Raw genomic sequence first — 13,696 nt, 5'->3', positions numbered from 1 at the left:
GAGGTGCAACAAAACCTGGGTGTCATGGTACATCAGTCATTGAAGGTTGGCATGCAGGTACAGCAGGCGGTTAAGAAAGCAAATGGCATGTTGGCCTTCATAGTGAGGGTATTTGAGTACAGGGGCAGGGAGGTGTTACTACAGATGTACAGGGCCTTGGTGAGGCCACACCTGGAGTATTGTGTACAGTTTTGTCTCCTAACTTGAGGAAGGACGTTCTTGCTATTGAGGGAGTGCAGCGAAGGTTCACCAGACTGATTCCCGGGATGGTGGGACTGACATATCAAGAAAGATTGGATCAACTGGGCTTGTATTCACTGGAGTTCAGAAGAATGAGAGGGGATCTCATGGAAACGTTTAAAATTCTGATGGGTTTAGACAAGTTAGATGCAGGAAGAATGTTCCCAATGTTGGGTAAGTCCAGAACCAGGGGTCACAGTCTAAGGATAAAGGGTAAGCCATTTAGGACCAAGATGAGGAGAAACTTCTTCACCCAGAGAGTGGTGAACCTGTGGAATTCTCTACCACAGAAAGTTGTTGAGGCCAATTCACTAAATATATTCAAAAAGGAGTTAGATGTAGTCCTTACTACTAGGGGGAATCAAGGGGTATGGCGAGAAAGCAGGAATGGGGTACTGAAGTTGCATGTTCAGCCATGAACTCATTGAATGGCGGTGCAGGCTCGAAGGGCCGAATGGCCTACTCCTGCACCTATTTTCTATGTTTCTATGTTTCAATGAGACATCCTGTATTCGCAGGGTGAAAGGAGGCCCACCAAGCATATTTTCAGGAGGCAGAGGGAACAAAGAGCGATGGGGGTCAAATGTTGCAGTGCAGGAAGAAGTTTAACAATTTGACATAAATTGTCAAGGTGAGCTAGTTCACCTTCAAATGGCATATGCTACCAACTGCATCACTAGCCTCGTCCACTGCTCAATTTGCTACCAACAATATCTATCAATCAATATTCAACACTAAAATTCATATGTTTTACCTCGCCCTCACACATTTAGTACTGTTGCAAGCCTCACACCCATAACTCACAACAACATCAACAACTTGTATTTATACAGCATCTTTAATATAGTAAAATGTCCTCAGGTTCGTCACAGAACAATTATCTCACAATATTTGACACTGATCTACATAAGGAGAATGCACAGCTCACTATTTAACCATGAAAACCATATCACCCAAACACAACTCACTGACACTTCTTTCTTGCTGAAGAAGGTGCTGCATAGCAGCAGGCAGCAGCAAAGAATTCGAGGAGGATAAACGCGCCTCCATGTTTTAATCCCCATGGAGGAGACAGTGCTGGCCATCATGGGAAGGGGCATTACTGAGGCTGTGGCTAATGGTGGGACTGGAGGGATCAATGATGAGGGTTTTTGCAAACCTAATTCTCTTCTTTTATCCTACTTCTCCCTCATCCCACAATCTCTTCTGACTCACAAGCTGCAGATGCCATAAGCACGCACTTCTTACTTTCTCCTCTCCCCTCACCACAAGCCTACCCTTGGCCCTTTTTCATATCATTAAACCATCCCGGTCAGTGGACACAATCACTAAACCTTACATCCACAGCCAGCAGCTCAGAGACTGATGCTGCATGTACTTTAGAGGCTAGGATAAAGGAGTAATCTGCACATGCTTGAGACACCATGCACAAGTGTTCAGGAGCAAGGATGGGGGGGAAAGTATAGCGAGCGGAGGTGCATCCAAGGATGCTGAGGGAATTAAGGGCAGAAATCCGCAGAGGTACTGACCATAATATTCCAATCCTCCATGGATACGGGGGTGGTGCCAGAGGACTGGAAATTGCAAATGTTACAGCATTGTTCAAAAAAGGGTGTAAAGATAAACCCAGCAACTACAGACCAGTCAGTTTAATCTCGGTAGTGGGGAAGCTTTTAGAAACAGTAATCAGGGACAAAATTAACAGCCACTTGGATAGGGGTGGATTAATTAAGGAAAGCCAGCACAGTTTAGTTAAAGGCAAATCGTGATTAACCAAGTTAGAGTTTTTTGATGAGATAACAGAGAGGGTTGATGAGGGTAATGTGGTTGACGTAGTGTACATAGATTTCTAAAAGGTGTTTGACAAAGTGCCACATAATAGGCTTGCCAGAAAAATTGAAGCCCATGGAATAAAAGGGACAGTGGCAGCCTGGTTACAAAATTAGCTAAGTGACAGGAAACAGAGAGTAGTGATGAACGGTTGTTTTTCGGACTGGAGGACGTGATGTTCCCCAGGGGTCAGTTCTAGGACCACTGCTTTTCTTAATATATACTTGGACATGGGTGTACAATTTCAAAATTTTCAGATGACACAAAACTAGAAGTATTGTGAACAGTCAGGAGGGGACTGATAGACTTCAGGAAGACATAGACAGGCTGGTGAAATGGGCGGACAGGTGGCAGATGAAATTTAACACAGAAAAATGACAACTGATGCATTTTGGTAGAAAGAATGAGGAGAGGACATATAAACTAAATGGTACAGTCCTAAAGGGGGTGCACAAACAGAGAGACCTGGGGATATGAGTGCATAAATCGTTGAAGGTGGCAGGGCAGGTTGAAAAAGCAGTTAAAAAGGCTTATGGGATCCTGTGCTTCATAAATAGAGGTATAAAGTACAAAAATGTGGAAATTATGATGAACCTATATAAAACACTGGTTTGGCCCCAACTGGAATACCGTGTCCAATTCTGGGCACCGCACTTTAAGAAGGATGTGAAGGCTTTAGAAAAGGTACAGCAAAGATTTACAAGAATGATTCCAGGAATGAGGGACTTCAGTTACGTTGATAAACTGGAGAAGCTGGGGTTGTTCTCCTTCAAGCAGAGAAGATTGAGAGGAGATTTGATAGAGGTGTTCAACAGCATGAGGGGCCTGGACAGAGTAAATAGAGAGAAACTGTTCCCATTAGCAGAAGGGTCGAGAACCAGAGGAGACAGATTAAAGATGATTAGCAAAAGAAGCAAAGGCAACGTAAGAAAATACTTTTTTACTCAGCGAGTGGTTAACATCTGGAATGCACTACTGAAAAGGATGGTGGAGGCAAACTCAACGTTATCTTTCAAAAGGGAGTTGAATAAGTATCTGGAAGAAAAAGAATTGCAGGGCAATGGGGAAAGGGCAGGGAAGTGGGAGAGCCCTTCTCCCCCTTCCCCTCCTCCCTCTTCTAGCAGCTTGTCTTTCTCTTTGTGGCCTCTCTTCATTCTCCCAGTCATACTCAGTTCTGAGAGGAAGCCCTACCAGGCCACCCATGACTGGAAGCAACATGTTTCAGATAAAGCTTTTAAATTAAATAATAAATAACTGCAGCATCAACGAGACCACTACATGTAGACTGTTCAAACTTCAGGCAAGTGGAGGAAAGCTCCAAAAATGCAGAGAATTTCACCAGCAGTCAGAAGAAATAATCCAGCAACTAACCTGTAAGTAGTTCATGATCCCTGTAAATTAGCTTTCATTTAATGTCATGTTCAGCTGTGCAACAACAACTTGTATTTATATAGCACCTTTATTGCAAGGCACTTCACAGGAGTTTTATGAGATTTTTTTAAATTGGCACCGAGGTGCATAAGTAGAAATTAGCACACGTCACCGAAAGCTTGGTCAAAGGTAGGTTTTAACATAGAAACATAGAAAATAGGTGCAGGAGTAGGCCATTCGGCCCTTCGAGCCTGCACCACCATTCAATAAGATCATGGCTGATCATTCCCTCAGTACCCCTTTCCTGCTTTCTCTCCATACCTCTTGATCTCTTTAGCCGTAAGGGTCATATCTAACTCCCTCTTGAATATATCCAATGAACTGGCATCAACAACTCTCTGCGGCAGGGAATTTAAGGAGCATCTTGAAGGAGGAAAGAGAGGTAGAGTGGCAGAGAGGTTTAGGCAGGGAGTTCCAGAGCTTGGGGCCTAGGCAACAGAAGGCACGGCCACCAATGGTTGAGCGATTATAGTCAGGAATGCTCAAGAGGACAGAATTAGAGGAGTGCAGGCATCTCGGGGGGTTGTGGGGCTGAAGGAGATTACACAGATAGAGATGGGCGAGGACATGGAGGAATTTGAAAACAAGGATGAGAATTTTGAAATTGAGGCTTTGCTTAACTGGAAGCCAATGTAAGTCAGTGAGCACAGGGTTGATGGGTGAGCGGGACTTTGCGCGAGTTAGGACATGGACAGCCGAGCTTTTCATCACCTCAAGTTTATGTGGGATAGAATGTGGGAGACCAGCCAGGAGTGTGTTGGAATAGTTAAATCTAGAGTTAACAAAGGCATGGATGAGGGCTTCAGCACTGGATGAGCTGAGGCAATCATAGAATCATAGAATAGTACAGCACAGAAGGAGGCCATTCGGCCCATCGAGTCTGTGCCAGCTCTTTCAAAGAGCAATCCAGTTAGTCCCACTCCCCCGCTCTTTCCCCATATCCCTGCAATTTTTTCTCCTTCAAGTATTTATCCAATTCCCTTTTGAAAGCTACTGTTTAATCTGTATCCACCACCCTATCAGGCAGTGCATTCCAAATCCTAACCACTCTGCATTAAAAAGATTTTCCTCACGTCACCTCTGGTTTATTTGCCAATCACCTTAAATCTGTGCCTTCTGGTTATCAATCCTTCAGCCATTGGAAACAGTTTCTCTTTCTTGATTTTAAACACGTCTATCAAATCTCCTCTAAGCCTTCTCTGCTCTGAGGAGAACAACCCTAGCTTATCCAGTCTGTCCACATAACTCTAATCCTTTATCCCTGGAACTATTCTAGTATCCTGTATCCTCTCCAAAGCCTTCACGTCCTTCCTACATTACACTTCCTTCCTACATTCCTTTCCCACATTACAACAGTGACCACACTCCAAAAGTACTCCATTGGCTGCAAAGCGCCCCGAGACCTCTGGTGGTCACGAAAGGCACTACACAAATGTAAGCCTTTCCCTCTAAAGCTGTGGTGCCGGGAAGTGGACACAATACTCCAGCTGTGGACAAACTAATGTTTTAGAAGTGGAACTAGTCTCACGCTTTACTATCAAAAAAAAGTCTTCCATTCAGATGAGAAACAATTAGGAAATTGCTATAAACATTGCCACTGTTTGAAATGTATATTGAGAGCTTATTTAAAGGGGTAAAGGCAGCGTCTGGAATAGCATCAAACCATATGACCAGAAACCATCCAAATTCGAGTTAACTGACCTTAACCAGAGTATTTTTAAGCGATGCTACAACTTGTGTCAGCACCACTAGGGAGGTGATAAATGAGTCTGGACTCTCATCCCTGACTATTATCCAACGACTTCCCCGGCAAGTGCATAGAAGCGAGGTCCCTTTTTTTTCCTCAAATGATAAATATTAAAATTACCCCCAGTATCTCTCTTTGTTTTCCTATCACTCTGCCTCCTCTTTTTTTTTCCGAACAACTCCAATGCTCTCTACATGCCTCGTACCCACTAATTCTCCCTTTTTCTCACTATGTCTCTCTCTTTCTCCCCTTAACCTCTCACCTCTCATTGAGATCTGAAACCAGACTTGGGGCTCCAGCTTTCTAATAGCCCAGAAATGATTTTGGGTCTCCCTGTATGGAAAAGAGGGAGCAGGAGCTGGCAGCCTCGAGCGGAAACAGAGAGAGATGGCCTGGGGCGAGATTCAGTTGGAGGCTGGTCTCTGTTGCCCATGTGACCAATAACGCACAGGCCAAATCAGAATTATGAACAAGGGCAGAGACGGGTGATGTTACGGACGTGGAAATAGGTGGTCATAGTTATGCTGCAGCTATGTGGTTGAAAACCCACTTCAGGGTCAAATATGACACCAAGGTTGTGAACAGTCTGGTTCAGCCTCACACAGAGGTTGGGGAGAGGGATGGAGTCAGTGGCTAGGGAACAGACTTTGTGGCAGGAACCAAAAACAATGGCTTCGGTCTTCCCAATATTCAATTGGAGAAAATGTCTGTTCATCCAGAACTGGATGTTGGACAAGCAGTCTGACAATTTAGAGAATGTGGAGGGGCTGATAGAAATGCTATTGGAGGTAGAGCTGGGTGTCATCAGCATACATGTGGAAACTGATGCTGTGTTTCCAGATGATGTCGCCAAGGGGCAACACGTAGCTGAGAAATAAGAGGGCATCAAAGATAGATCCTTGGGGGACACCAGACGTAACGATGCGGGGGCAGGAATAGAAGCCGTTGCAGGTGATTCTCTGGCTACGATTAGATAGATAAGAATGGAACCAGGCGAGTGCAGTCCCACCCAGCTGGATGATGGTGGAGAGGGGTTGGAGGAGGATAGCATGGTCAACTGTGTCAAAGGCTGCTGACAAGTCAAGAAGTATAAGGAGGGATAGTTTGTCTTTTTCACAGTCACAAAGTTAAGATCAGGCTTAGACTGGAGCATGGAGTTCGAAAATGTCAGCACTGGTGTCAGATCAGCATTGCACACAGATTTATGTCATAATCTGCCTGCTCGGCATGCTGCCAGCAGTCATTAGGTGTGAATGCAAGCCCCTTTACCAAGATGGCGGCTGTGGCACTTCCTATTGGAACTATAGGTGGACATTTTGGACCCCATTTTCTAGTGTTAGGAGGCTATGTAGCACCTAGAAAATGGGCACTACACAGCCCAATTTTGCTCCCAATGCATTCAGTTACTATATAATAACATAAGCTGTACCATTGTCAGACTTGTGTAGTTCAGGGCTAATTTGCAAGCTGCAATTGACTCAATTTGTAACATGAAATAAATATGGGCTTGACCTTCTCCTAGCCACAGATAATTCTTGTGTTACTGGAGCTTCTGAGATTAGCTAGTTTGGCTGAATGGCTCTTCATAACGAATTTATTGTGAAAGAATATTAGAAATAGTAATAAAAACAGGAAATGCTGGAAATAGTAAAATTAAAACACCATGGCTGGAATTGAGGGAGTTTTACAAGGTTATAATACAACCCAGGGATTCAGATAAAAGCACCAACTCCAATAATGCTTCACTAATTTTATTAACTTGCATTTCACTATGTGAGGGGTACGCAGGGCTGGCTGTGGCTTAGTGCCAGGCAACAAAACATTATGCATTTTTGATTTTGTCAAAGATATCTCTACCAGCTCCAGGATCCATATAATGGTAGATGGGAGACTCACTGAGAGGAGTAAGGCACAGTTGTCTATAGTCACACATCCTATTTGATGTCTCCTTCAGTAATGTGTTGGTTGACATCCTCAGGGAAAGCCTCGGAGTGTCTGTTTCGGGGCATTCTTTGTTCACAGATGGAAAAAAGCAAATCACTCCGATGGATCTGTTTATGAATTCTATTGAAACTTTATATGTGCTGTACCCTTGAAGCACATTCCTATGTGTTTTATGAAATATGCAAGAATGTATTAGATATTTTCCATAGGTGAGATTGCAACAACAATTGACCCAGTATCCATAACCATTGTGTGAAAAAGTGTTTACTGATTTCACTACTAAAGGGCTTAGCTCTAATTTTAAAATTATGCCCTCTTGCTTCCACCAGAGGAAATATTTTCTCGGTAACGATAGCCTGAGTGTGATAATATGGGAAATGATTGACTGTTAGTCTACAGTGCTCAGGCCTGATACTATTTCCTCGAAGAGGTACTGTTGTTAGTCATTGTGATGTTAACCTGTGATGTTTTTCTATAAACAGCCTCAGACTACATGAATGAACAGCACATTAGCAATCCTTCACAGAAATATATTGGCCGTGAAATTCTGGTTGGAGGCTTCTTTCGGACGAATGCCTCCGACCGGAAAATTTTTCCCAAAGTACCTCGTGGTCCCGGAGGAGCGTGGAATTCCATTGGGGTGGCCTTCTCTTCCCGTGTTGCGAAGTGCACTCCCGTCCACCAGGTTCATAAGCAGAAGATGCGGTCATGTGTGACTGCTGAACCAATCAGGTAAAGTATTCTCAATTAATAGCAATGGGAACTACGAGTTTTCATTGCTATTAATTGAGAAAAAAAACAAACACAATAACACCAAATAAAAAATAAAAAACACACCTCACATAATTAAAATTAATTGAAATTAAAGTTAATAATTATCTTGGAGATAAAAAAATTCCAAGTTCTTAAAACTTTTTAAAATTATGGTTTAACATTGTGGGCAGGGTTTTTAAAAATAAAATATGTTTTTTAAATTTTAGTTTTTTATGTTTTAAGTGTGTTTTAAAACTTTTACGCCTGTAAAAGTAGGCAATGCGCCTGCTTTTATCAGACACAAGAGTTTTGAGGACATTTGCTGGGCAGGATATGGGTAAATATCAAGCTGGAGCTTGACAGATCGGAATTTCTGGGCCATTATAATGTAATGGGGGAGCAGCATAATGGATAATGCAATTTAGAGGATAATTGAGAGTTCCATATTTTGGTGTTGAGTGCATAATATGTATGAATAGAACCAACAACAATGAAAACAAGAAAAAGATTGTGCAGTTTAATTCACTATGAAAATTAGATAAAATACAACTAACAAAAATAGTTGTGCCATTAGGCAAAGTTTTGTTCTGCAAAATTCTGCTGGATAATTGGAGTGTGGATTATTAAACTTCCATTGTATATCACAGAATTGTCAAAATATTTGAAAAAGTATGAAAAACAGAAGAATTGAATTTAACAATACTTTCATGTAGATTTCACAATGTGAGTAATATTTTGAAAGTAATTTTTTTCAGTACAAGCTTATCAAGCACAATTAGATGAGTTGCCATCTTTAGAAATGTGGGAGAGTCGAAATGAATGCAATTTATTTATTAAGCTGTGTCCTATTATGTTGATTTTCATTTGTTCAGAAACTGATGCCAGAATTCAAAAGTTCTGAAAAGTCTGGTCACAAATTTAAATCGTATGTACTTGTTAGGAAGGCACATTCCGTGTCCATTTATGTAAGTATTCCTATTATTTAATATATTAAATATACACAAATTTTCATAGATTGAGATCTAGATCTGCATAACTATATCTTTAAAAATGTTTAAAAAGTGCAACAGCAGTTATTGATGTATTTGTAACTGTTTTCTTAAACAGATTAGGGAGTTGCTGAAGCACTGTGGTGCTTTGAAATAAATCCATTCACTTCTAGCAAACAAATTGTGTGCACTCTAATATTCCCAGCAAAGAATAACAACTGATTACAATTGTAGCCCAACCTGTAGAAAAACCTATATTTTGTTTTGCATCAAATTTCATGTATCAAATACATAATCCCCAGCTACAAAATTATTCCATTAATGTGTAGGTAAATTAAACAAGACCCATTAGCTGAGAAACATTGGTAAACAGTGGTGCATTTTAGTGCTTTTATGGATAGTGGTCTTCTACTTCATTGTTTGTCTTCTATGAGACAAATCATCTCTATTCGGAAAATGGAAAAGAAACAAAATTAAAAAAACAAAATTAAAAAAAATGACAGCCATGAAAAGCATTACGCCTGGCATTTATGAATATGTGAAATCTGTAATTGTGGGCCTTTCTGGCTTGAAACATTCTTTAATCCAGCACTTTCAAATGATCAGGTAGTACTTTGTATGAAAAATAAATATCTCTTTTTTTAATCGTATCTCTTGGTTTTAGAAAGTTCTAGTTCCAATTATTTATTTTTGTAAATATTACAAAAAAGAAATCAAGCTAACCATTTTAAATAAATCTTAAAGTTGCACAGAAAAACAGAATTAATGCATTCTTCGGAACTACTGTGAGGAAAAATGCTAGAATCTATTATTAAGGACATGGTAACAGGGCACTTAAAAAATCATAATATGATTGGGCAGAGCCAGCACGGATTTATGAAAGGGAAATCGTGTTTGACAAATCTGTTAGCGTTTTCTGAGATTGTAACTGTTATATATGTAAACCTGTAAATACCTTGTGTAACCACCAGAGGGCTCATCCCCTGGAGTCCCAAGGGATCCCACAATCCCTTGGGAGAACCTGTACTTAAGGAGGCCTCACAGGCTGGAGAGGCACTCTGCAGACCTTAATAAAAGACTATGGTCACACTTTATTTTGAGCTCACAGTATCTGGTCAGACTCTTTATTCAAACATAATAACTGGCGATGAGATACAGATGACGAACCCAACGATGCAGAGAACAGTGGGCAACCTGGAGAAATTTTCAGAGGGAGAAGATTGGGAAACCTTCATGGAGTGACTCGACCAATACTTCGTGGCCAACAAGCTGGAAGGTGAAGCGAACGCTGCCAAATGAAGGGCGATTCTCCTCACTGTTTGCGGGGCACCAACATATGGCCTCATGAAAAATCTGCTTGCTCCAGCGAAACCCACAGAGAAATCATACAATGATTTGTGCACACTGGTCTGGGAACATCTGAACCCGAAGGAAAGCATTCTGATTGCGAGATACCGGTTCTACACGTACAAAAGGTCTGAAGGCCAGGAAGTGGCGAGCTATGTCACCGAGCTAAGAGGCCTTGCAGGACATTGTGAATTAGAAGGACATTTGGAGCACATGCTCAGGGACTTCTTTGTACTTGGCATTGGCCATGAAGTGATACTTCGCAAACTTTTGACTGTAGAGCCCCCAACCTTGAGTAAAGCCACAGCGATAGCCCAGGCATTCATTGCCACCAGTGACAATACCAAGCAAATCTCTCAGCACATGAGTGCCGCTACAAGTACTGTAATGTTGTTTTCAAATCGCAACGTACAGGGCAGGCCTCACATGCCTGCAGCTGCGCATCTGCAAATGTTTCAGAGTCCACCATCAAGAGTGATGAATTCTAGGCCATTAACACCTTGTTGGCGCTGTGAGGGTGATCATCATTTCCATTCATGCCGCTTCAAAGGATACGTTTTCATGGGCTGTGGAACAATGGGACATCTCCAACGTATGTGCAGGCGAGCTGCAAACCCTGCTAATCCTGCAAACCACCATGTTGCAGAGGAGGACAGATCCACAGCGGATCACGATGAACCAGAGCCTCAGACTGAGGAGGCAGAGGTATATGGGGTGCACACATTTACCACAAAGTGTCCCCCGATAATGCTGAAGGTTGAATTAAATGGACTCCCAGTGTCAATGGAACTGGACACGAGCGCGAGCCAGTCCATTATGAGCAAAAAGACTTTTGATAAATTGTGGAGCAGTAAGGCCTCAAAGCCAGTCGTGACTCCCATTCGTATTAAACTGAGAACTTACACAAAGGAACTGATTCCTGTAATCGGCAGTGCTACTATAAAGGTCTCCTACGATGGAGACCTTTATAGTAGCACAAGTTAGCACTCTGGGTGGTACCGGGCGATGATCCCATGCTGCTTGGCAGGAGCTGGCTGGGAGATATACACTGGAACTGGGACGATGTCCGAGCGCTCTCGTCCGTCGATGACACTTCGTGTGCCCAGGTCTTAAACAAGTTCCCCTTGCTGTTCGAAGTTCCAAGGAGCCAAAGTGCAGATCCACTTGATTCAGGGGGCGTGACCCATCCATCACAAGATGAGAGCAGTACCGTACATGATGAGAGAGAGGGTGGAGATCGAGCTGGACCGGCTGCAACGAGAGGGCATCATTTCGCCGATCGAATTCAACGAATGGGCCAGTCCGATTGTTCCAGTCCTCAAGGGAGACGGCACCGTCAGAATCTGTGATGATTACAAAGTAACTTTCAATTGTTTCTCCCTGCAGGATCAATACTCACTACCAAAGGCTGATGACCTTTTTGCGACGCTGGCAGGAGGAAAGACGTTCACGAAGCTGGACTTGACCTCGGCCTACCTGAAGCAGGAGCTGGAGGAATCATCGAAGGTCCTCACCTGCATCAACATGCACAAAGGTCTCTTCATTTACAACAGGTGCCCGTTTGGGATTTGATCAGCCGCAGCAATATTCCAGAAAAACATGGAAAGTTTACTGAAGTCGGTCCCGTGCACCGTGGTCTTCCAGGACGACATCTTGGTTACAGGTCAGGACATAGTCGAGCATCTGCAAAACCTGCAGGAGGTTCTTAGTCGGCTCAACTGTGGGCGGCTCAGGTTAAAATGCTTGAAGTGCATTTTCCTGGCACCTGAATTGGAGCTCCTGGGGAGAAGAATTGCGGCGGGTGGCATCAGGCCCACCGATTCGAAGACGGAGGCAATCGAAAACGCACCGAGGCCACAGAACGTGACGGAGCTGCGGTCGTTTCGAGGACTCCTGAACTACTTTGGTAACTTCTTACTCGGTCTCAGCACACTGTTAGAATCACTGCACGCCTTACTGCATAAAGGAGACGAATGAGTATGGGGTACAAGCCAAGAAAATGCCTTTGTAAAAGCTAGAAAACTATTATGCTCAAACAAATTGCTTGAGTTGTATGATCCACGTAAGCGTTTGGTGCCAGCATGTGATGCTTCATCATACGGTGTCGGGTGTGTATTGCAATAAGTTAATGAATCTGGGAAATTGCAACCGGTTGTTTTTCATCCAGAAGTCTGTCTAAGGCTGAGAGGGCCTACAGCATGATTGAAAAAGAAGCATTAGCGTGTGTTTATGGGGTAAAGAAAATGCATCAATATCTGTTTTGGTTCAAATTTGAATTGGAAACTGAACATAAGCCACTGATATCCCTCTTTTCTGAAAGTAAGGGGATAAATACGAATGCATTGGCCTGCATCCGGAGATGGGTGCTCAAGTTGTCCGCATACAACTACGCCATCCGCCACAGGCCAGGCACAGAAAACTGTGCCGATGCTCTCAGTAGTCTGCCATTGCCCACCGCGGGGGTGGAAATGGCACAGCCCGCAGATCTAGTCATGGTAATGGAAGCATTTGAGAGTGAGCAATCACCCGTTACCGCCCGATTAGAACCTGGACGAGCCAGGACCCCTTACTGTCCTTAGTTAAAAAACTGTGTGCTTCACGGGAGCTTGTCCAGTGTCCCATTAGAAATGCAGGAAGAGATAAAGTCATACCAGCGGCGCAAAGATGAAATGGATATACAGGCAGACTACCTTCTGTGGGGTAATAGGGTAGTGGTACCAAAAAGGGCAGGGACACTTTCATTAATGATCCCCACAATACCCACCCAGGCATTGTAATGATGAAAGCGATAGCCAGATTCCACGTGTGGTGGCCCGGTATCGATGCGGACCTGCGTGCACAAATGTAACACATGTTCACAGTTAAGCAATGCACCCAGGGAGGCGCCACTAAGTTTATGGTCTTGGCCCTCCAAACCATGGCCTAAGGTCCATGTCGACTATGCAGGCCCATTCTTGGATAAAATGTTCCTAGTGGTTATAGATGCGTACTACAAATGGATTGAATGTGAGATAATGTCGGCAAGCACGTCCGCTGCCACCACTGAAAGCCTGCGGGCCATGTTTGCCACACACAGCTTGCCTGATGTCCTTGTGAGCGACAACGGGCCGTGTTTCACCAGTGCCGAGTTCAAAGAGTTCATGGCCCGCAATGGGATCAACATGTTACATTTGCTCCGTCCAAACCAGCATCTAATGGTCAGGCAGAGCGAGCAGTGCAAACAATCAAGCAGAGCTTGAAGACGGTAACTGAAGGCTCACTGCAGACTCGCCTATCCCGAGTCTGCTTAGTTACCGCACAAGACCCCACTCGCTCACTGGGATTCCACCCGCTGAACTGCTCATGAAAAGGGCATTTAAGACAAGGCTTTCGTTGATCCATCCTGATCTACATGAACAGGTAGAGAGCAGGCGGC

The sequence above is a fragment of the Pristiophorus japonicus genome, chromosome 4 (assembly GCF_044704955.1).
Source record: "Pristiophorus japonicus isolate sPriJap1 chromosome 4, sPriJap1.hap1, whole genome shotgun sequence".
NCBI lineage: Eukaryota > Metazoa > Chordata > Chondrichthyes > Pristiophoridae > Pristiophorus > Pristiophorus japonicus.
Note: the sequence above shows the minus strand (reverse complement) of the source record.